Here is a 25730-nt window from a genome sequence, read left to right as displayed (position 1 = left end):
CCTTTTTTTGGCAAACAAAAAATAAAGCATACGGGAGGGGGGGGGGGGGGGGTTGAGCGATCACCGACATCTCACATAAAGGTCGTCATCAATTTTTTTTTTTTGCTAAACTTTTTTTTTTGGTGACGGCCAATAGGGGGTGCGCGCGCCTGTTGCGCCCCCCTGGAAACGCCCCTGTATATATATATATATATATATATATATATATATATATACATATATATATATATATATATATATATATATATATACGGCTCTGATGTATGGTCATCAAGGGCGCCACCACAAAACTTGACGTCTAAGGATACAGTTTCTGCCAATGTACAAGGGAGGAGTATTGACCCTGCCTGCCACCCTTCCCCACTTAGTGACAGAACATTACACAAATCCTTAGTGATGTAGTACATAAATATTAACAGTACAACCTATAAACATGTTGAAAATCCAACATTGTTTCAAAGTGTTCCAAAAATAGCACCACTCTACATCAAACGAACGTAGTATTTAAGAATCCCCTCTCAAAGCAACAAAAACCGTTTTTGCGCGCCTCATTGTAATATCTCTTTACTAAGTCAGTTAATGTTTGGAGAGTATAAGTTTTCTCGAGTTTTGAAGTTGACCATGTATGGTGTATTTCGCGTATATCAATATTTATGGCCAAAGTGAAAGGGGGATCATATTTTCGAAATAAAATTTTAATGCATTGCGTATGTATGTAAGTTACAAATTGGCATGCTATATATATATCTATATCTATATATATATATACATATATATATATATATATATATATATATACATATATTTATACATACATATATATCTATATATATATATATATATTTATATATATATATATATCTATATATATATATATATATATATATATATATATATATATATATATATATACATATATATATATATACATATATTTATACATATATATATATATATATATAAATATTGATATATATATATATATATATATATATATCAATATCAATATTTATATATATAAATATATATATATATATATATATAAAGATATACATATATATATAAAGATATATAGATATATATATATATATAAATATATATATATATATCTATATATCTTTATATATATATGTATATCTTTATATATATATATATATATATAAATATTGATATTGATATATATATATATATATCAATATTTATATATATATATATATCAATATTTATATATATATATATATATGTATAAATATATGTATATATATATATATGTATATATATATATATATATATATATATATATATATATATATATATATTGATATATATAAATTGATATATTTATCTTAATAACATCATAAAATTATAGTCAATATATTTATATCATACTCGGAATATCACAATAGGTATTGGAATATTATTGGCGAGACTGCAAATAGAAAACGTTGTTTGCTATTGGTAAACATAGACTTTATATGGTAACTTCGTAAAAAAATATCGATGTATTTATATTTATTTATTTCGTTCGTTCGTTCGTTCAAACTCATTCGCTTCGTTGTCATAAAGGTTCTTCGAACTACCAGTCTTTAAATTATGTCTAACGCACAATATAGTTTATTCCCTACAACTTATTATCAAACAATCTGTTTTTAACTTTGAAAATGAGACACTTACTTACTCTTGAACAATATAGTGATATTCTTAGAAATTGAAAAATATCTGCAAGGGTTGAATACTATTAAACTTGTTCTCTGCGACTTTGAATTATATCGGTTACACTATGCACTCTTAATTCATTTTACTCTAGATTTAATGTAACGTTAACTCTGGTTGTAACATAAATAAACCGGTATCGGATATTGTCAGGTACTTTCGCACGAATTATTTATTAACGCTTTAGTGTATTTACAATTTAAAGCATATTTTTAATATTTAGATCAGCTAACATTTTCTGTAAACCTTAACGCATGCAATTGTTGCATTTCATACCTATTAGTATTCCCATGTCAATCAATAGTGTACTTCTACAATTTAAGAAAAATTCATAATCCATGTCACCTGAACGGTCTTAATCAGTATTAAAATATACGGTGTATATTACTCACATATATCCTATATAACTCATATATAACACATAATTCTATTGACCCCAAAAGGAAAGTGTTTCATGAGTTTGTCTTATACATTGACGTACGTCGTTTACTTTATTCCTTCATTCATTCATATAATTGTTATGTGTTATCAAATAAAAGTTTGTTATACAAGACAGGCTCAAGTTATAATTCAATTCAAAATCACTTCGTTACTATTCAAAAACATTACTTCTTATACAAAGTATTTCTTCCTTTAAATCGTCATTAAGTCATCACCATTGACAACGCTGCGATCGTACCTTGGACGATCTATGTTTGTACGGTGCAACAAGTTTTCCTTTTAATCATGTTAACTTAAGGGTCTTTATCAATACAAAAAAAAAAAAATTTTCGTTTCGTTTCATGCAAACAAATGAAACAATTTGGATAACATAGCCTTCCATTGTAAACTATATCGGTTTAAAACTCTTGCGATGCTGTCCGTGGAGTAAAGACTGTCTGTCGTGTTTTTTTTTTTACATTTTGTTCACAATTAGTTATTACATTAAAACACAAAATACAAGGAATTTTATATCGACCATTATGAAATAGTTAAATGAATATTTAAATGACATCAATATTTTTAAACGTTTTTGTATCACATGTTTCCTTAATTTAAGACAGCAGAACCGAAATAAGTAATGTTATCCCTCCATCTCCATTAAATTACCATCGCTTACATAGCGCTGCGATAAATGTATTCTGCTTTTCACAGAGCCATCTGTGTTTCTTGATCGGAAAGCCAATCTATGTTGAAAATTGTTTGGTTTATATAACTGTTCCACCACCCTAAAAAAAAATACAAAACAGAATCTGATTGTTTTCTTTTCAGGCTTTTCGCCAAGTTAGGTAACCCATTTCAGTAATTAAAATTAAAATTGTATAATTGTAATAAATGAAGTTGTCAATCTGACGCAGGTAAAAATGTCAGTGAACAACAATTTAGATGATTAATTATTTATTCTCATTACCAGAGTATTTGAGAGTGGTTAGATTGTATCAATTGTTTTCATTACAGGTCTTATATTTACATTTACAATTAAATATCTACTAACTTTTATTTATAGGTGTGCAAATTCATTTTTAAACAATTGTCTAATTAAATCTTTCTGTCTGCGATGTTAGGTGTCTCCTAAAATCACAGACAAGTCTCAAATTTCTTGGCAGCATTTTCTATTAAAGTCATGTATCAGTGATACAGGTGATACAATTTTCTTGCAAATTGATGCATATTCTATAACTATTCTCTTCAAAACTGTTTTATTTTTTTGGAGGCAGGGAGGGATGGGGGGGGGGGGGGGTTAGATTGTATCATTCTTGTCATAACATGTCTTGTATTATTTGTAATATAAAACAGAGCATGGTACACCTACTATTGCTTATATAAAGGTTTGCATATTCATATTTTAACAATTGTCTAATTCAATATTTCCTGCTTCGATGTTAGGTGTCTCCTAAAATCACTGATAATTTTCCAATTTATTGGCAGCATTTCATGTATCAGTATACGGTGACACAGTTTTGTTGCAAATTGTTTAACATGTTTTAAATATATGAATAAATCGTTTGGCTTGTTGTTATTTTATTTCTTACAGTGGCCCAATACTTCTTTTATAAACGTTCTGAATATCCAAAGGACTGCCGTGACGCTAAAAGTCAGTGTTCTACGTCCAACTCTAGCGGAGTTTACATTATCAAGCCAGATGGATTTGAAGAACCATTTGAGGTGTACTGCAACAACGACGTTGAAGAAGGAGGCTGGACGGTACGCCTGTAGGAAATGTTTATGTCATGTTCGAAACTTACTTTAACATTATTTTAAATGAGATAAAACCTGTTTGTTTAGATGCAGGTATTATGACTTGATCATAACGGAAAACATGTGTAAGAGTAATCAAGAAGTCGCATCATCACTTAGGAACGTCGAAATTGGGAAAGTATCTATTATTGGTGGAAAAGATATGAAGTCTTAATGCATTAAAGATACACATATTTAAATTAGCCCTTTCCAAATATTTGTGCACAATCCAGAGAGTATATGTAAGTTTCGATAATGTTTAACATATATTTCTGCTCTGTTACAAGTCATACAACGTCGCAACAGCAGTTCTGTGAATTTCAATAGGAGTTGGTCACAGTATAAAGATGGATTTGGTTTTCTCTCAACTGAGTTTTGGCTCGGCAATGAAAAGTTATCATATTTGACGAATCAAGCAGACTACGAACTTCGTGTGGATATAGAATTATCTAATGGAGCTTCTTTCTATACCAGGTGCGTATCCAGGGGGGGGGGGCGTTGGGGGCGCGCGCCCCCCGGGTAAGAAAAAGAGGAGAGAAAAAAAAGAGAAGAAAAAAGGAAAAAAGAGGGGAAAAAAGAGGAGGAGGAGAGGAAGGAAGGGAAGGAGAAAAAGAAGAAAGAGAGAAAAGGGAGAAAAGGAGGGAGTAAAATAAAAACGCGAAGACACCGGGGAGAGAAAGAGGAACAGTGACATCATTACAGCGCTGAAGGGTAGCCAGTGACGGATCAATGATTTCGTAAAAGTGTGACTCACCCTACCCCTTACACCGACAACTCCTTTTTTTGACGTTTCCATTTTCCTCTCTCACTAATGATCTATATATGTACTATATATGGTCTATCATAACGCGTGTGTAGAATTGTGCTATGAAACCAACTGTGGCTGGTCTCGAACTCGACCGTGTCGTCGGGGAACATGACGCATTTTGGGATGGGGGCGACCGCCTGCCCCCCCCCCCCATTCAGCATTTTTTTAAATGATATCGCTAAGTAATTTCAAAATAGAAAGTGCTTAGAGGCAACTTACAAGGCCTGGGAAGTGTCATTTCCAGCGATCTGGGAGATATTTTCGGCCAAAATTTGCTTGTACGCTTCGCGCTTACAAATGGTCCTGGGTAGTGCCATTTCCAGTGATCTGGGAGGCATTTTCGGCCAAAATTTTCTTGTACGCTTCGCGCCAACCTATGGTGGCGCTACGCTTAGATAATTTGCCTACAGGCTACGCCCCTCCCTTGGCATATTCCTCGCTACGCGCCTGTTCGAATTTGTAACGCAAACAGCAGATATCACATCATATCAGTGAGCATGAAAATGGCGTTCCAGGATGAAAAGCCTCAAAACTGTCCGACTTGCCTGAAAAAATAACCAAAATTTTCAAGAGCGAAGCGCGCGTTCAACGTGTTCATGTCAATATCATATAAGCAAGCATCGGTTATTACATCGCATGCCATCATGTACCGTACGGTCCGTTAAAATTGCGCAGTATTTCGCGGGATGCTAATGTAAACAACGACATGTCTCATGTAGATGGAGAAAAAGCATGGAGGTCCAATTATGTAAAAACTCTCTTTTACATTAGTAATGGCGAATTAGGGGCTGCACCCCCGCCGCGCAGTGGCGGAGCGTCCATACGGTCGGGGGGTGGATGCCCCCCCTGACGGACTCAAATGGACTGCTGGCGCCTTTTTCAGCTCTTTACCACTTTTTACTTATTCTAGATTATTAACTTTTTAATTGCGCTCTCATCTACTTATTGACATTTCTCACATGTTGTTGGTGTAATTTCGCGATGACACCTTATTCTTCGTTTATCTGCAAATTAGCCAGGCCCGGAAAGGGTCATTTCCGGCGATCTAGGGAGTATCTTTATTCAAAAATTTTCTGTACGCTACGCGCCAACCAGTGGTGGCGCTCCGCTTAGATAGTGTCGAAAGCTCTCCTACAGACCATTCTCGCCACTCCTGACCAATACCCCTAGCTCCGCCACTGCCGCCGCGCCTCCTACGCCTATGTGTGTAGTGTTCGCTTTCGGAAATATCTGCTATTTTTTCATTTCCTTCAACCAAGTTTTATAATAGCCGTTATAAGAGGTTTTAATGTTTGTACACCAATAAATTAACTGTGTCTGAATTTTCGAAAATTTCTGACCAACATTCTGCATCACACTTCCCTCTACTCGTGCAATTTTGACCGGTCTGTTAGGGGTTGAAGGAAGTTTTTCTATATTGGTTGTCCATAGATGAAATTTTGTACAACATTATGGGTATGTTTTCAAGTGAGTTTATTCACGAGAAATGTGAATTTTCAAATTCTGAACAAATATGGGGCTTAAAACCTTGAAAAGTGGGGCTGACGGGTATTGTGGGCCGCGACGTAGAATCACCTACAAAAGCAAAGACCCACAGGAGATGCCATCAGGTCGAACATGATGTGTGCCGGGTTGACAAACTTCAAAAAGGTTATGGATGGAAGCAAAAAACTATTAGGAAATACCTGGTTCTCAGGCAAAAAGTGTACATCTGGTTGGTCATTTCAAGCCCGAGAAGTGCCGTTTCCGGTGATCTGGGGGGGTTTCAAAACAAGAAATTTTCTTGTACGCTGCGCGCCAACCGATGGTGGCGCTCCGCTTAGATAGTAATTCGCGCCCCCCGGGTTTGAAAATCCTGGATACGCGCCTGTATACAATATACAGAGGTTTTCGTATTACCGATGAACGGGGCAGTATAAGATTACACATATAGGAGGAATCGAAAGCAATACAGGTAAGCAAAAATAAAACGTTAATAATAATAAAATAATGAAAATGATTACATTTTCTTGACTATGAGGTGTATCCAACTCGCAAAAAAACAATATATTCTTGTAAAAATTACATGTTTTTTTCTTGGTCTTGATCTCACCAACCGGCAGAAGCATCGATCGCAACATGTCCTACGAATATGATCTACGGAACCTACCATTGCCAAGCAACATGTGAAGATCCCAACGGACAATCTGGTTGTAATAGTGACTCGGTGGGTAGTGAGGGCTGTACCTGTCCAGCTGGTTTTTCAATGCAAAGGAGTGACTGTATCAATGCGAGTGAACGCGGGTGTTTCGTAACATCAGCCAAATTGGTTATACCAGTGAGTATTTGCCTGAACAGAATATCAAGTGACTAAGCAGATGAAACAAAGATTGCATTTAAGCTAACTAACCTGGCGTGAATACAAAGTCTAAGAAAAAAAAACCAATGTTTAATAAATATCATTTTTGTATTTTCATCAACTAATTTGTAGAGTGGACAAACATATGTTAACGATGACTGCACACAAAATTGTTCTTGTAACAAAAACCAAGTGATCTGCGAAGACTGCACATGTATAGTACCAATGCTGTGTGTGATGTCAGGAATGAACTACGACCGTGTTATTGTAATGAGGGATACGAAGGTGATGGTGAAACTTGTGAGTCCTAGTATACAGACTGTCAGGATGTTTATGATGCCAGACAAAGACAAGATGGCGTTTATACAATCATGCCTACTGGATGGCCTGGTTTACCATTCGATGTAAATTGTTAAATGGAAAACGGCGGAGGATGGATCGTAAGTCTTTGAATTGGAAATTTTAACTGTCTTTCTGTAAGTTATTATGATTCCGTCTATTGCAAATGATAAAAGCAGTACGTGTTTCTTTATTGGTTTGGTTGAACTTTTGTAATTCCTTACCAAGGGTTGAGTATATTTAATAGTACTTCAGTATATGAATAAGAAGGGTAAAATGGTCGTTAGACCACCCCTCCTTCCCCACACAACAAACAAGAAATAATGCAAAGTCATAAGTTTGTAATACGGAAATTATTCTGTGAATATATAGATGTGTGGTGTTTCTGAGGTTAGTTTTGCCTGGTAACATGCTTCAACTGCTTCCCATAATTACCTTTAATTAATAATTTTTACCTGCTATCTTTTCAGGTGTTTCAACGTCGTACCGATGGATCTACTAGTTTTTATCAAAACTGGGCTGCGCACAAAGAAGGGTTTGCTGAGAGCAGGAATTTATGGCTAGGAAATGAAAAGCTTCATTACTTGAATACTCAGAAAAATGACAAGCTTCGCTTTGAGATCACTACTTCTAGCGGATCTGCTAAATATGTTGAATATCCAGAGTTTCAAATAGATTCTGAAAGCAGCAACTATACCATGAATAAACTCGCTGAGCGTATCAGTAGAAGCACAGGTTTGTTTTGGTGTTTGGCGATTGGCTTACTTAAGTCAAAAGTAGCTAACCTGTCAACTACGAAAATAAATACCTAAATACATATATATATATATATATATATATATATATATATATATATATATATATATATATATATATATATATATATATATACACATTGATCTCAGGAAGTTTAGGTTTAAAACATCGCACCTGTCAACTTTTATGTGGACTTTTTTTCTAAGGTCATATAAAAAGTGATGCAAAAAACTTAAAACTGGTTGTAAGTTAGTTGAAACTTGATGGAAATTGACAACCATGTACAGTACCCCACATTGATGATCTGATATATATATCTCATCTATATATCTGATCTATATATAATATATATATATATATATATATATATATATATATATATATATATATATATATATATATATATATATATATTTATATATATATATATATATATATATATATATATATATATACAGCACCCTTACTTTTCACAGAAGTTGATCAAAATGGAGAGGAGACATCCCTTCCCGTGAAACCCTGATCACTTGGTTCCTGGTTTTCATACAGTGATATGAAATAAATATTTTCAAGAGATCGCAACCAATACAATTGACTAAGGCCAGAAAGAATATTACTGGACCACAATAGTTTAGTAGAGTGAGATAACACGTTATATACTGATTGACCGTGATAACCAAAATTGTGGGTATTGCTTGAATCTTTGCAGAAACACAACTTACTTTTTATTGTAAATTTTAATATTGAAGCAACTTAAAACTAAAACAGTAGAATGGAACGAGGAGTTACTTTGATGACGATGCAGTTAAGGGGCGAAACCAGCACTTAACAATCATCCTTATATATGACAGGTATGAAAATTAAATTTCTAGTAACTTACAACATATATTGTATAGATCCGACATGTTTTGTCCACGTCCTTTAAACACTTAATGGAGTTTGCCATGAAGCTTTCTTAACATCACATCCGATCATTGCATATCGCTCAAACAGACGATGCCATTATGGGCAAATGTGTTAATTTCATACATTTTAAAATTTCATTTTATAAACGTGTAGGGATGTGACAATTATCCTTTTTCCCTAAATATCCTTTATTTCCCATTCCTGGGAGGAGTTTCCTTTCCCCTACTTGATAAACTTTTCTTAAAACAAAGACCCTCGTTGTTTCTGCTAATGTAACCTTGATTCATCCTCTCACATGACCCTGTTTGCTCCTCTTTTCACCATCCCTGTCCTGCCATTCTCTCTAGTCCTTGCTCTGATCGAGAGCAGACGTGTTATTTTTTGTACCGTATTTGTAAACGTAAATTTGTCAGTTCTTAGTGGATACTGCAACTATTTCTGCCGAGAATGTAAGGTTAATACTTATATTTACTTTGTATTCATGTGTTTTCTGTAAATTGGTTATATTTTCTGTGTTAATAATGCAGGAAAAATCCTCTGAAAGATTGTTACAACGCAGTTGCTAGATTAACTCCTAACTGTGTGTAGTCCTTGGGGCTTTGACACACTGTTACAAATGGTATAGGTGTAAAAAAAAAATCATAAGCTAGGCTAGAATACCATGTATTCTGTTTCATGATATTTTGTAGTGGCCTGATAACCGAATTAAGCGCCGCTTTAAATTTTAGTTTATATTATGATCGGGGTTGAAATTGCAGAGATATCAAGCAGATCTCACATGAGGTATATCTCGTTGTATTTATGAATTATGGAAGGTGTCTTGCGCCCTCTCCATGTTTGTGCTCGGCTAATCCAAGATGGCCGCGACCTCGATCATTTTGGCAAGTGTGTGCGAGATTGGTCAATATTGAAATATTGTTGGTTATTAAACAAAAGTAAAGTGAGATGAGTTTATATTATGATAATTATTTGTAAACATCATGTAAGGTTTTCAGGGTTGTTGCATTGTTGAACAGTATTGTTTGGTAGATGTGTTGTCTGAAACACTACAATAGTTGTGTGAGGCCTAACTAAATGTATTTCATTATTTGAGTCATATCCAAAAGTATGTAATACTATTATGGTTAAGATAAGCTTTGGGTTCATATTGTTCTTACTAAGGAATGAAGTTGATTATGTTGATTAGTTTTAGTATCCTACATTGGATTTGTGTTATGGGTGTTTTGCCATTTCAATATTTTTGGGTCTGTTACCTGGGATATTTTACAGTTGTGTATGTGTTTATGAACGCCACCATATTGTTTTCTTTAACGAGAGTGATTTAGGATTAGGGAATCCTGGTGCTACGTAATCATTTAGTATGATTATTATAATGTATTATGTGTATTATATCTTAAAAGTATTTCTCCACACAGGTATAATTCAGAATATGATTTTAGTCTACCTTTACTGGTTGACCATTTTCTGTTTCCTTTTCCGTCCTTACTCTGCATTTGATAAAACTGCAATTATATGTGATGTTGTTTTGGCCAGTAATTGGGTAAACTGGTGAGTTTTTTTAAACCGTCTGTTTTGAGATACGAAAATGATGCATTTAAATGTCATCAAATATGGGATTAATGTGAAAGAGGTGGTTAGTTTCCAGGTTTCAGTTTCTCATAATACAAATCAACGGGTTTGTTATTAGTTTTGAATTTTGAGTTCGTTTCGGGCTTTGATATAATTGATCAGCTCGACGAGTCTTTTGAGAAGACGAGAATAAATTCTCGCTTGAATTCTTTCTTTGTTATTTTGAGTGATTTCTGAGAATTGAGTTCAAGGACATATCTTTTTGTGACATGATTATCTTAAATAGTAATCAATGTTGTGGTGAATTTAACCCCGATAAAATGTCCTTTGAGTTCCTATTCCAATTACCTGGGGTCCTTTAAATAGGGAAAGGTATTTGTGTTGTTATCGCTTAGGCAAATGCTGTAGTATGCCATAAGTTGTTTCACAAAGTTTCTTTCTCCTCTTTCAACAGTAGTAAAGGAAATAGTTTTTCTTTTGTTCCTAAGCCCTCTCTTGTTTTTGGCTTCAGGCATATAAATTCTTCTTGAATTTTTACACTATTCACAAATCTTGACAATTAAACAGTTGTATACTTGTTTTGTTGTACTGTTTTTTGTATTCACTGGCTATTATACCCAGTGAAACTGCCTGATCCAGAGGGATGTTATATTTTACCGGTGGAGATTTTCATAACAATTGTTTGAGTTTTATTTTTTATTTGCGTTCTTGTTTTCGTGTCCCCAGCGGCACTACAAACGGATATGGTCAAGACTTTTATTGGAGGCTGGGTAAGGATTTGGCTACCATTATGTTATTTCAGGTTAATATATACAATTAACTTGATTTTCTGTTATTCAGATCAGATAATATCACTTTACAGAGGCTTAATAATCACCCCATGCATTATCACACAAACACACACACTACACGTTTCCATTCCTGTGTCGTGACGTAGAACACATGCAGTACTTCTTGCACGCGTAGGAGTGTATATGGTTGATGGATACCTTTTTGAACCAAAATCGATTTAGAAAAGGACAGAATGGTAAATTAAAAAAACTATGACAAAGTAGTGCAAAGTGAGGTGGTTGTAAGTTAACATTCAAGGGCGGCGGAACCGGGGGGGGGGGCACAGGGGGCACGTGCCCCCCACTTTTCCTCAGGTTAAAAATGTGCCCTTTTTCTTCATAAAAATTGAGGTGTCTCAAGTCAGCAAGAGGCCAGGGAACCAGAATGAATACTCGGGAAGGGCCGTTTCCGGCCATCTGAGGGCATTATAACCAAAAATTTTCTTGTACGCTCCGCGCCAACCGATGGTGGCGCCCCGCTCAGATAGTCGTGCATACAACTTTGCAAATCCTGGCTACGCCCCTGACTTTTAATGAATTTCTTTGGGTCAAACTCAAAGCTATTTCGGAAGGAAAAAAAATTGTTAAGATATTAACAAGAAATAAACTCTAATTCGGAAGATTCCTACATTAGCAACTAACATGATTTCACCTCATTTTGTTCCTTGTTTCCCAATTTGCACATTGGATATTGCAGTGCTAGTATGCATATTTTCCTTGAGGGGTGGGGGGGGGGGGCGTTGATGGAGTGATGTGTATACGCAAACAAGAAAATACAATATGAGTTATAAAGGGATATAAGGCTGCATCAGTCCCATCGAATTTCTGCAAAGTGCCCTTTGATGTCGGTGCCCCCCCAGATTAAAAATGCTTCCGCCGCCCTTGTTAACATTATATTCTCTAATTTTTAACACCAATATAGAAATAGCATCGCTTGATTCTGGTGTGTAAGATAAGCACGATCGATATCGTTACGGTACTGTACCCTGTATCGTCATTATTAATACAATGCTTGAAACATGAGTATATGTTGGAAGTTCTGGCCATTGTTTGGGAGACCTTCATCAATCTACAAGGGGTAACACCTCCTTGGCGAGAGCCTGTGGGACAAAACCAACTTTATCAGCAAAATGTATGATCGCGCGTGTGCATTTGTTTATTACAGTTAACCTCAGTTTAAGTACATCTCTGCTTCTTCGCGTGTACATTGAAGCTGATTTACCGAAGCCAAGCAAGATGCTCTTCTGTATGTGTTTGTTCTCATAAAAGTATAGTTCCCTTTGAACTATTGCATAAAGCCTAGCTGTGATTAAAACAATTAGTCAGTTCTCTTTTGTGTATTGAACACAAAAGAAGCTTTATTAAAGACGATATGTTTCCTTCGATTTTTGGTTACCATGGAGAGGCATGGCTATCGTGGGTTTAAGAATGGTTTTGTAAATATATCTCTGTTGCAGTTGACAATGAATCAATTTTTAATATGTTCAGATGAGAACCACACCTTATTAAAGACTTAGATTTTCTTCAATTTCACGGTGGTATATATATATATATATATATGTATATATATATATATTTATATATATAAAATATATATACATATATGTATATGTATATATATGTATCACCGTATATGTATCTATATGTATGTATGTATATACATACATATATATATATATATATCTATATACATATATATATATCTATATATATATATATATATATATATACATATATTCGTTATACACAATTAACCCTAACGAAAAGGGAACTTCGGCCTGCTCAAAAGCATTCATACCGAAACGTGCCAAAACCCCCACCAAGGAAGAATCGGCTGAATTGATGCAACTATCTTGACCAGTAATAATCTGGCATCTGGCAACAAACACTACCTCCAAATTCATGGCATCGCAATGGGTACCAAAATCACACCGTCTTGTGCAATTTTTGTGATGGAAAACCTCTTAAAAGAATTTCTATCTCGACAAAATTTGAAACCACACACGTGGTTTCTTTTCATTGATGATATCTCCATGATATGGACCCATCCTAGGCAAATCTAAAACTCTTCATTGATGACATCAACTCGTTTCATCACACAATCAAATTTACTGCAGATTTTTCTGGACATGACGTTCACTTCCTGGACACCACTGTGACCCTCCAAAATGGTTCACTTAAAACACACACATATAAATGCAATGATTATAAAGCAAACATTTTACTGATTTAACTTTGGACACTCCCTCAGCCCTTCTACTCCTTCTACACCCCACCCCCTTCTCCCCTCTTACATCCCTCACCCCCTTCTCACCCTCTTACATCACCCTCTTCCTCGAACTCGATAATCTTGTTCATTTACTTACTTTAATTTAGAAGCCGTGGTTGCTTCTATCAAGATTGATTATTTGTACACAATGATCAGTTTAAAGACACACTTGGCGATAAGCAAACATTTGACGTTCATTTTAATTGTCATTCATGGTGTTTAGAGATAATCGGTTTCAAACTCATGTGTGCGGCCTCTGTACCCTCAGTAAGATATCTCTATTGAGACAGAAATGTTCCTTCGATTTGGCCATTCAAGTGATGCAACAAGCAATATATAAACTCATCATAATACGGTATAAACGGGGAGGTTTTCTTTATCTCTATAGATTATAACACGTTTTTTTAAAATTATTATTAATATCACCACAAGCATGGTAAATCTACATTGAGGTAAACATATGTATTCTTATAATTTTCTTATAAAGTTTCCATATTGATATTGTTGTCGTCATATGATGTTATTACTGCTTTGCATATAATGAGCAAGGTTCAGTCGTGTTAATTATGGCCTATATACGTTAAAGAAAGCGAATTTTGAAGGTAAATGTAGAGAGATCTTTCAGAGACATATAATCTTTCTTGATGTCTAAATGGTTTGTATCATGAGACTAATTATTTCAGTTTTTAATGTAATATTTCCGCATAGACATGTATATTCCAGAAAATGGAAGAAGAAGTAGGTATTTAAATATTATTAAAGGTAACGTGTCCTCATATACTTGTAACGAACATAATTTATTATGAGCAAATAAAGATTTACTTTTAATATATTATCCCGTCACAGATCATTTATGTTCATTATATTGTTTTCAATGTTATCTCTATAAAAAGAACGGCGAATCAAATTTTATGAGATGCATGTAAACATTTACAGATTTAGAGATATAAATCGAAGATAACAGTGCATGCGCATATTAGGAATGGTTAACACCCCCCACCACCACGGACTCTCATGGGGTTATTCGAGACCTGGATATGATTATTAAAAGTAATTAGTAACAGCATACTGCCTTAATGGAAAACAATTTCTTCACCTTATACGCGGAGTTTTGCTCCATAATCGTTGTTAAACCAATTACATTGGTTGCGTATACCGTATAGTTAGTATGTTACGATGTACATACATGAATATTGTCCTATACTTGCGTATCTGTCTCGGCGCTTGAGATTAGTCTTATAGGAATCGTCCTATCTTTTATGGAGACACAAACCCACAAACATTATCTTTAGCCTGTTATGCTTTCATAGGACGGAGAGCATATGCAATGAATCACCTCTGAACCACTGGGTCCGGGCGTACCGATTTACCGCTGCAGCATTGGTCCTGGGCGTCCTGTTTCTATATAATACTGTAATATACCCAATAACCAATTCACGAATGAGTGTAATATCTCCGGTGTTTTTGTGAGTGTGTTATATTGCTTTTTTCTTATAGTTATTCATCCATTGTATTCATTTTCAGATTGTTTACCAACCCCAAGCAATGCCACCAGAACATTGTTATGTCGATAGTTGAAGAGGGCTTTCAAGGACAGTAAATATGATTTTTGTTTCCTTTAGCGTTCCATACAAACGGTTATACTATTATATGCAATAGCCGTATGATCATCACATACAACGTCATTTCCAATTGAAAGGTCTTCCATAACACTTTCACAATAAACGTGTGAGGTAACAACTTGTAAACTTGTTAGGCTTACTAAAGAAATTTGGTGCCTTCGAAACTGAGGTAAGTGATCTAAGTATATTTAAAAACTAATTGTTTTGTTTATTCTGGTGTTGATGGACATGCATTTCCTAACCATTGATTATGGAGTAAAGGGACGTTCTGTTTAGTTTTCCGGTTGGTATATCTCCATTAGGCCTACATCATTTCGTATAAAGCTAAGAGTTATCACGAGGTCGGAATATTGTTTCACCTATATCGAACAAACTAGTCCTGTTGCCTTTCTCTAGAGATCAAAGATGATACTATATAACTCGAAGTCGCTTGGGAATACTAAAGTCCGATAAGTCGGATAAGTCATATATACATATATAACAGTCATGATCCACACATATCACAAAACTATACATGCTTTATTGAAATTATATGAATTATGTTATTATAATATTTTTGTTGCAAAGCCATACAGTCGGAATTAATATACACGACTAGTTGGTATAATTTGATGAGTGGCTAATTGAATTAGATTTGTGCCTATTGATAAGTGCTACACAATTTAAGACATACTCAGAAGTAAGTGTATCGTGTAAAATTAAAGCAATAATCCCACCCTTCCTAAGCGGCATATAACCCCATGCAATAATACACAATACGAACTACTGTGTCCACGTAGCAAGTTTACTGCGTCATTACATTGCACTAGTTGCAACATATTTTCCGCTTGGCCTATTTTGAACAACAGGTGAAGTAATGTTTGCCAGTATGATATGCTAAATATCCATGGAAACGTTGAGGTGCCGGGAAATGTAAAACTTACGTACTGCAACTCTGCGTCAATTTAATATCGACGTGTAATGTGTGTATTCTAAAGAATAATTGATTTAATGAATTTGTCCATGGATTATAATTACACTCGAAAAAGAATGTAATGAAGTCTCAGATGAATATTGATGAAGTAGTGTAACACAGTACAAGCAAATAATACGAAAACAAATAAATAAATCTTAACAAGAAATATCAATTCGGTATTCGAGTTGATTGTTTGGCACTTAAAAGGAACAATACGTCGTTCTGAACGGGCTTGTAATAATGTGTGAAGTGTTATCGTAAAGTGTGAAATATTAGTTAATTGGGCAATAAGACAACTTAATTTAACCCTAAACATGCTTACTAATCCTTCAAACGTCGATTATTAAAACAATGTTCATTGATTCCTGGAAGCGACAATCAACTGCTTCAGGGTCTTGAAAATTATCTGTATTGTTGTTCCAGTGACCAGTTGCGGACATCTTTACACTTGGGACGGTGTGTTAAGTTCCTACAGTTTTGATCAAAAGGAGCAAAACTCAATACAAGCATGTTGATCTTCAACCATTTTATACGATATAAATGCTGAAGTAACATAAACAATAATACAGGACTCGATCTGCAACTCCTTGTACAAATATCACAGGGGGAGTTATACTTGAAAATGTGGAATGACTGTTCAGCAACTTACCAAAGTTACTAAAAGGATATTTACTAGCAGCAAATAAATGATACAACCTGTTTTGTAAGAAACAATCCAATATTTATTTGAACAATAAACCAATCTGAAATATATGCATTAGTTATTGATCAACAGATGAAGTGAAGAGATGAAATTCAAAATTGAAATGAACAGTACTATATTGCGCCTGAATAAAAAATGACCAAGGTAAATACTGCGCAAAGTACCCACATTTTATCACAAGTAGGTTAACTATGTGGATTAAAACGATAACAGTATTCAAACTCAACAAGATTACAAGAAACCGTGCATTCAGGTAGAAGTTAAAGTGGGTCTACTGGTGTGAGTGTGAAAGAAAGAGATATTAACTCAATACCAGAAAGTATCACAGTTCCATTAGCTTGATAAGCCACTGGTTACAAAGAGCCCAATCTTTATTCTCATTTTTGAGTACAAAAAACACTTTTATGTGTGTGTGTACATGCGGAGGGGGTGTTTGGGCTGGGGTGGAGGCATTTGGCCCATGATAGGTTATTGAACGAAATGCCACCGTTGATTACGACAAAAAAAGGTCGTTCAATGCTCAACTTAAAAAGAAACAGGCATTTAGGACATAACGTGCAAGGCCAAATGACGAAAACTGTTACATATTTCAGATATCAAATTGAATGGGTGCATTGGAGATATCTGAATTTTCATTCTTCTTTCCCAAATCGAAATCGAGGTATGAAAATTAGTTTGAGGAATCTGAAATTGAGTTCCAGAAATCTGACATTGAATTGGAGATATTTGAAAATTCTAGTTCAGTTACTTCAAATTCATGTTCAAATATCTGAAATACGTTTCTCGCTTTTCATAAAATTGCCGAAAAGATGCTAATAATAAACATCGGTAAAGTATACTTTATTTAGGAATTAGATTGAGCCATGAAAGCAATACCTTATGTTTTGTTGGTGTTTAATTTGGTGGTCATTAGTGTAGTAGTACTAAGCGTAAGTTGTGTTGGATGTGTCAAGACAAACATTGAACAGTTTTACATGTACGACCAATTCCTTTTAAATGTCCATGCTGTTTCAAGATCTGATTCAGTGACCCATTATCTTTTTATACATAGAACGGTTGCACTGTGGCTCAATCACCCAATTACTGACAAGGCTTTCCTTTGAATCATCAACCCGTTGTCATGGAATCACTACACGTCCGTCGTTTCATGGGATTCTTAATAATTCTTGGTGGCTGTTTTCAATTCTTCATCGCCGATCAAATATTTGTGAAGTCCTATGATGGTCAATGGGGATACTGGAATGGCGTGGTAAGTGCACTTTCAAACCTAATTCATGTAACTCTTTTCTTCCGTTTACCGCCCATATTGTTAGTTTCTATTAAGTACTTTCATTCTTGATGATGATTGAGATTCTTTATAACAACATTAATTCCAACGAAATCAGTTGAATGTATGACTCTTGAGCTCACTTGTACTGTACTGCTGTAAACTATTCGACGATATTCAATGCTACTGGAAAGAAAACGTCTAAGGGAACCAATATATCTTTTGTTGGATCATGAAACATTCTCATATTATAAACATTTAGGAAACATACTTAAATGATTTTTAATTGACATTAATTTTATTACATCATTTAACCAAAGGGCTACAAGTGAATGCTACTTAAGTGATGAGAAAGCTACTTAAAAATTACTTATAATTTAGTCCTCATCGATGAAACTTCGGTTACACTATTTTAAGCTGTGTTTATGTATAGCCTACTAACCTTAAAAAATATTCGCCACAAGTTGTGACCTTGATTTGTAACCTTTGTTTTGTATGGGTGGCATTGATATTTCACCTCAAAGTTTGTTTTAGGTTGCATGGGACAAACTAATTTCACAAAAAAGGTTCAACATGTGTACACATATACTTCCAAACTTTCTTAATTAAAGATAGGGGCCTTTCACCTTTGTATGCCTCGATCGCCAGCACAAAACCTCCCAAATCCGAAATGTATATTGAAAAATTTGAATCAACTACATTACCGGTGATGATACACAGCCTGGTCTGTCTATCCCGCTTCCTCTGGGTTGATGATGTCTACCATCAAGCAATATTTGCTATTTGAGGCTGGATGCCCCAGTAAACCCCTTCTCACACCTAATAACCATTCAATTAATTTTAGACACTTCAAAGTATAGTTAAAAGATTATTTGTCAGTTTATATACATTAAGTTTAGTACGCACAGTATTTATACAGTACACCTGTACTTATATCACAGTAACCCACACTGTGCGTAAAGTAACTTGTGTTCAATGACACTTTGTCAGATCTCTTGAATGTCTCAATTCATCAAACAAAATACTGGTTTCTGCTGACAAAACGAGGAACATCTACAAAATGAGCACCGACAACTACAGAAAATTGTTAAACGAAAATATAACGCAAAAAATATAAGAGAGCCGACGACCGTACCGTTACAAATATTAACAACGAGCTTACAACAATCGCCAAGGAGCTTCAGATAGACGACAGAATATCACCTATGGAGGAGATACAGGCATTTATCACACTTAAAGACCATAAAGACAACTTCAATAACAACCCAACTTGCCGTCTCATCAATCCCACCGAATCGGAAATGGGAAACATCAGCAAGGTCGTCCTTGAAAGCATAAACGAAACTATCCGTAAAGCCAGCAAAGCCAACCAATGGAGAAGTACCGGGGAGGTCATCAGATGGTTTGAGAATATACAAAGCAAAGCAACTAAAACATTTTTAGTCTTTGATATTGTCGACTATTACCCGTCTATCTCCAAACCCCTTCTTTCTGAGGCTATTACATGGGCAAGGCAGTACACAAGCATTTCCCGGTCGGACATCGACGCCATATACCACTCCAGAAAATCCCTTTTGTTTGATAATGGCAAACCGTGGCAAAAACGAGACACCAACAGCTGCTTTGACGTCACCATGGGGAGTTTTAATGGTGCAGAGGTCTGCGAGTTGGTTGGCTTGTACATTTTAGCCAGCCTTAAACAGAAATTAAGCAACAAGAGCATTGGACTCTATCGCGACGACGGGCTCGCAGTCTTTGACGCTAAATCGGGAAGGGAGATGGATAAGCTGAGAAAAAGCTTCATACAGACATTTAAATCTTTTGGATTAAAGATCACTATCACATCAAACCTCAAAATTGTCGACTACCTCGACTCACTCTTGACCTGAACTCTGGCCAGTACCAACCATACAAGAAACCAGGAGACCAACCATCATACTTGAACGCCAATTCCAACCACCCCCTAAGATCATCAAACACATACCAGCAACAATAAGCAAAAGACTATCCGAACTAGCATCCAGCAAACGTTCTTTCGACAGCGCCTCCCCCACCTACACTGAAGCCCTGAAGGCCAGCGGCTACAACGAAGAGATCACATACACAGAAACCGCATAACACCAACCAGCCAAACAAAAACAAGCGCCGCCATCGAAATACGATCTGGTTTAACCCACCCTACAGTAAAAATGTTAAAAGCAACGTCGGAGGATCTTTTCTGAGTCTCATTTCAAAGCACTTCCCCCATCGCACAGATACCACAAAATATTCAACCGTAACAGTGTCAAAATCAGTTATAGCTGCATGAACAACATCAAGTCAATAATAACAGCACACAACTCAAGGAACCTTGCAATGGCCAACCCCCTAAACCCTACAAACGAATGCAATTGCAGGAACCCAAGTGACTGCCCCTGGCAGGGAAATGCTTCTCCGCCGCAATTGTGTACAAGGCAGATGTTCATCACAATGACACTACCAACTCATACATCGGCATGTGCGGTGGCCCATTCAAGTCAAGGTACAACAACCAGACGAAATCTTTTCGAAACAAAACCTACGCCAAGGAAACAGAACTATCCAAATTTATTTGGGACTTGAAGGATATAGGGGAAGGTTACGAAATAGAGTGGTCAATCCTCACGCATTCCAACACCCTACTTAGCGGCACCACACAATGCAGCCTGTGCCTGGAGGAGAAACTCGCGATCATCAACGCACACTCTGAAAAGGAAGAGATTCTCAACAAGCAAACAGAACTACTATCTAAATGCAGACACTTAAGATCACTCAACCGTACTAGAAAAAAGCCTTAACATATATGTATATATATATATATATATATATATATATATATATATATATATATATATATATATAAATATATATATATATATATATTTATATATATATATATAAATATATATATATATATATATATATATATATATATATATATATATATATATATATATATATATATATATATATATATATATATATATATATATATATATATATATATATATATATATATATATATAGGGGGAACTATGCTTGCCTGAAGATCGCCACGGCGTGAAACTTTAAGTAGCAAGATCCGATCCACCAATTTTGTGATAAATAAAGCTCTACCCTGTGTATCGAGCACTTTTTCGACCAGAAGTGACACATCGTGTTATATATATATATATATATATATATATATATATATATATATATATATATATATATATATATATATATATATATATATATATATATATATATATATATATTTTTATATATATATATATATATATATATATATATATATATATATATATATATATATATATATATATATATATATATATATATATATATATATATATAGCGGGAGGCCCGTGGTTCGAATCCCGGTGGAGGCTGAAAGTTTTTTCACTGTTCTTGATTTTCCAACTCATTACGATTTTCATTTATATATATATATATATATATATATATATATATATATATATATATATATATATATATATATATGTATTCAAATTTCAGTTGCAGTTAGGGCTTTGCTGCCCTGTGAGGAAAAACTGATAGCAGCTTGGGTATGCTTCACCTTTCATATCGACTAACAGTGGTCAAAACCAAGATCACGCTATTTGATTTGTTTTTCTCTTTTCCTTTGATTTCGAATTTTTACAGTTCGCCATAATAACAGGACTTTTTTGAACTTGCCAGTTCACGAGATGAATGCATGGTAAGTGGTCACCTTAAAACAAAACGAAAATTGCTACCAGATGTGGTCATTATTTCATTAGCATTACATGACTGCGTTACACCAATACGGTCGTGGATGATGTATTTCTTCTATGACGTTTCCGCTTAGATATTACGATGGCTTTTAATACCATATGCATGGTTGCACAGTACAATATGTAGAGGTATATGATACAATGAAACTGTGTGAAGATTCAGCCATACTTTCTTTAAAGATTTAATTAATTTCATGGACGTCAATTGCGGAGGAAGAATAAATAATTTAAACTCTACACTCACTTCCCATAGCAAACACATATCAAAGTTGGTATAAAGCCCACCGCACAAACATTTTAATGTTTCCTTCATAACTTCTTATTTTGATTAATCGTGATTATGTCGCATCCAATAGATAAATCTGAAACATCATCAGTTATCAGAGCAAACTGCAATACGTATCTTAGATCATAGATATCATTATTGTCTTTAACATATATTATTTTACTTTTCACAGGTCAACACTTATATGGTTTTTGACACCATTGCAACACTACTATGTGCGTTTTGCTGTATATTTCATTTGCATCTAGCTAACCAACCTGTAAACGTAAGGACCAGTTAATTACAAAATATTATTCAAACCAATTAAACTCACAGGAACATTATATTATCTTTTAAACAAAGGTTGTCATCGACATCATTTTGCAAGAGGTGTAGTATACAGTGTATATAGTGATCCTCCAATACGCCATCGTCTCATTTTATAAGAAAAGAGAAAGTTGTGTTCATTCTTGCATGAGAATATGTCAGATCAATATGGTTCAATACTAACGAAATAGTATTTATTGTTCATATTACTCTTAACCTAAATAAAGGTAAAACATCGTCATAAGACGTTCCAAAGTTGATATGAAGTATATTTATGAGGCATTACGTTACAGTCAATGCTTAAACTAAAACACGGGCGTTTGTATTGTAAAAGTTAATTAATAACAAAATATGTCTGCCGTGTAATTTCTGATGAAACTGTTGATTACATAGATACAACCGTATTCAGTTTGATTCATGCCCAGTAGTTCATATTTTTCTTTTCGTTTATCAATGTTACTAGGATATTCAACGCCACTTGCACCACAAAATGTGGATTTCTTCTGGATTTCAACTCTTGTTTTGCATAATCAAGCGTAACATCTAATGCTCTCTCAGGTGAAGTACCGTGTCAAGGGGTAAGTTTCCAACCCAAATGCCAAGTGACATGGTATCGATTTCCCTTAAACTTGCGGCACTAAATTCATGTTTATGCCACGAACAAAAAATGTCAATAAGGAGAACTCAAGGTTACCGAGTAACGTTTTTAATCAATTATTTATAAGCCCTTCTCTCTCCTTGAATTGACATCACAGGGGAACTACTTCCCAGCTCAGAATGTAACGTACCTAAGATGCTAACATTTTGAGAAAATTAACTGTACATACACGATATTATGCCCTAGCATCCTTTGCGAAGTCCGATTACCACTGATTACCGTTCTCCTATTGTCGATATTATATCTAGCTCACTAATTTAGTTTTGCCTAGACCACACTTACTTGTCAGTCTGTTCCTTTGAGGAGCGTTCCTTATTTTTCGTCATTATCCAAACCAGACACATCCTCAATTCGCTTGTCTCTGGTTTAAACATATATAGTCGAATCTTCCATATCTCCTTCCAATCTCCTCTTTAATCTCCTCTGCACCCACCCACCCCACGAGTTTCAGCACTGAGTTGGTGTCCTTCTCAACAGTTGGATTCTGATTTGCAAGACGGTTGTTATTATAACTTCGTCGTCACTTAGAGTGTATACATAAATAGAGTATAGGCTATACACTATACACATAATGTACGTAGCACATACGCACGGCTTGTTCGTCGGACCGGAGTCCTATAGTGCAGAGTCAGAACACAAGTAGTGATGTCATTTAGTTACTACTTTTCCCTGCCAGTAGTTGTCAAACCGATTTCCATGCAACATTTATCGATTATGATAAAATTGTTGTACTACGTAATGCCCAAAGTATTTAACGTTTCTACATCTTTGTTGATTGATTGATAATTTAATGGAATTTTGGCAGCATCCTTTCAGCAACTTTTCTGTTATCACCTGTTGGAAGAGAGCTGTTTTTGCTTGGTTCTCTGAAGTTTGCGGGTGTGCTGTTTTGTGCTGAAACTTCATTCTTATGGAGCTTGTGAGCCAGCCCAGTGTCGTTACAAGAGTAATTACGTAATAAGGTCAAAGTTCTATTTTCGACCCTTTCTGAGCATTATAAAAAAGATAGGGGTTATGTTCCTGCTGTCCTGTAAGTACTACAAATGAAATTATGAACAGTTAATGCAAGCTGTACATGTCGTTTGGCCTTGCATATATGTACACTCCATATATGTGCACCCAGAATACAACTGACGTGTTACAACAGTGTATTCATCCGTTGATCAATCAAACATGTAATGTAATCCCACCTACCGTCATAACGATGCAGCTGTACGGCTTAAAATCGATACCGGATGCCATTTATACTTTAATGTCTGACTGTTAATTGAATCTACCACTGCAACAACCGTGAAACTTGAATTTGTACATATTTGGAGGTATTTTGTATCAAAACACTATTTTAAGCTAGACTTGTAAAACTGAGCGTGGAAGCCAAACTATCAGTCTGTAGGCCAACGCGAATTTCCAGTTTTGAACGATGTTTTTCCCCGTTTAAAATTTGCTGCTGTTCTTTAGAGTTTTCTTCACTCCATCAGTATGTACACACAGCATAGTAGAGAAGTACCAGTCAGTGAAGAGGTTTTCGTGTAGGGTATTTGAACAGTGTAAATTTTCAAAGTATAACGTATCGCCAACACTACATCGTGAACTCTTAAATTAGAATGTACCCAAACGTCACACTTTGTGGGTGTATATGCATTTATATTTCTGCTCTATTACCGTTAAAGTCATCACCTAATATTCATAGACCAGATGTTAAAAATCTGAAGTTTTTGTGTGGTGTAAAGGTAAATACTACGATAATAACAGTTGCAAATATGAAGATGACATCAAAAACAGAGTACTATACAAGATATATACTATATAGCTGCAATTTTGTTTAACAATTTTGTTGTTAACATCTGCCAAACCTCAACACCGATGAGCAGCAAGCTGGGGATTTTCCTGTGTTGTTCATGTGATGTTGCATTTGTTGTGACGATTCACGCCATTCTGTTAAAGGCCAGTAGCCCTTTAACTCTTAACCCAATCCTTTGCGTTGCATAATTTGCCTCTAAATAGCGTTTTGATCTACAAAATTCATGATACAAGATCAGTTGATGTCAATGGTTAAATTGATGACAGTATTGTACAAATGTATGCAGCAACTCCAGGATGAGATGGAATTTGCAAGATTTGCGTTCTTTTTCAATTTTCAATGACTATCCAATAAAGTAGAGCATGTTGCAAGGGTTTTCAGTTCAAAAATAAGCATATAGAAACGGGCACATTATACATTAATCCGTGTATCGCCTTTTTTCTCAATCCCTACACGTAGTGTACTGGGGATGAGATATTGCACTATATCGACCATTCTGTATAAATATTGGTACTAAAATTGCTGCCAGCCTCACACCCCTTGAGGTACTCTACTGAAACTTGGAAGATTAGTCTGACTTAATGTGGGGTATC

The 25730-nt window shown here is 35.1% G+C and overlaps 1 protein-coding gene and 1 long non-coding RNA gene across 2 annotated transcripts in view; both read left to right on the top strand.

Annotated features, from left to right (window-relative positions):
• Window positions 1-6615: 6615 nt before the first annotated feature.
• On the top strand, window positions 6616-8146 carry LOC139973873 (uncharacterized). Its single transcript, XR_011795346.1, has 4 exons — window positions 6616-6692; window positions 6841-7055; window positions 7209-7516; window positions 7886-8146. It is a non-coding gene; the product is annotated as an uncharacterized lncRNA (long non-coding RNA).
• A 7296-nt stretch (window positions 8147-15442) lies between these two features.
• Window positions 15443-25730, top strand: part of LOC139974323 (uncharacterized) — a 57575-nt gene continuing 47287 nt past the window's right edge. The window contains exon 1 of the mRNA XM_071981358.1: window positions 15443-15536. The gene's annotated coding sequence lies outside the window, so the exon portion shown is untranslated. The remainder of the gene's footprint in view (window positions 15537-25730) is intronic.

Source organism: Apostichopus japonicus, chromosome 9 (assembly GCF_037975245.1).
Source record: "Apostichopus japonicus isolate 1M-3 chromosome 9, ASM3797524v1, whole genome shotgun sequence".
Taxonomy (NCBI): Eukaryota; Metazoa; Echinodermata; class Holothuroidea; order Aspidochirotida; family Stichopodidae; genus Apostichopus; species Apostichopus japonicus.
This window is presented reverse-complemented; position numbering and strand designations above follow the sequence as displayed.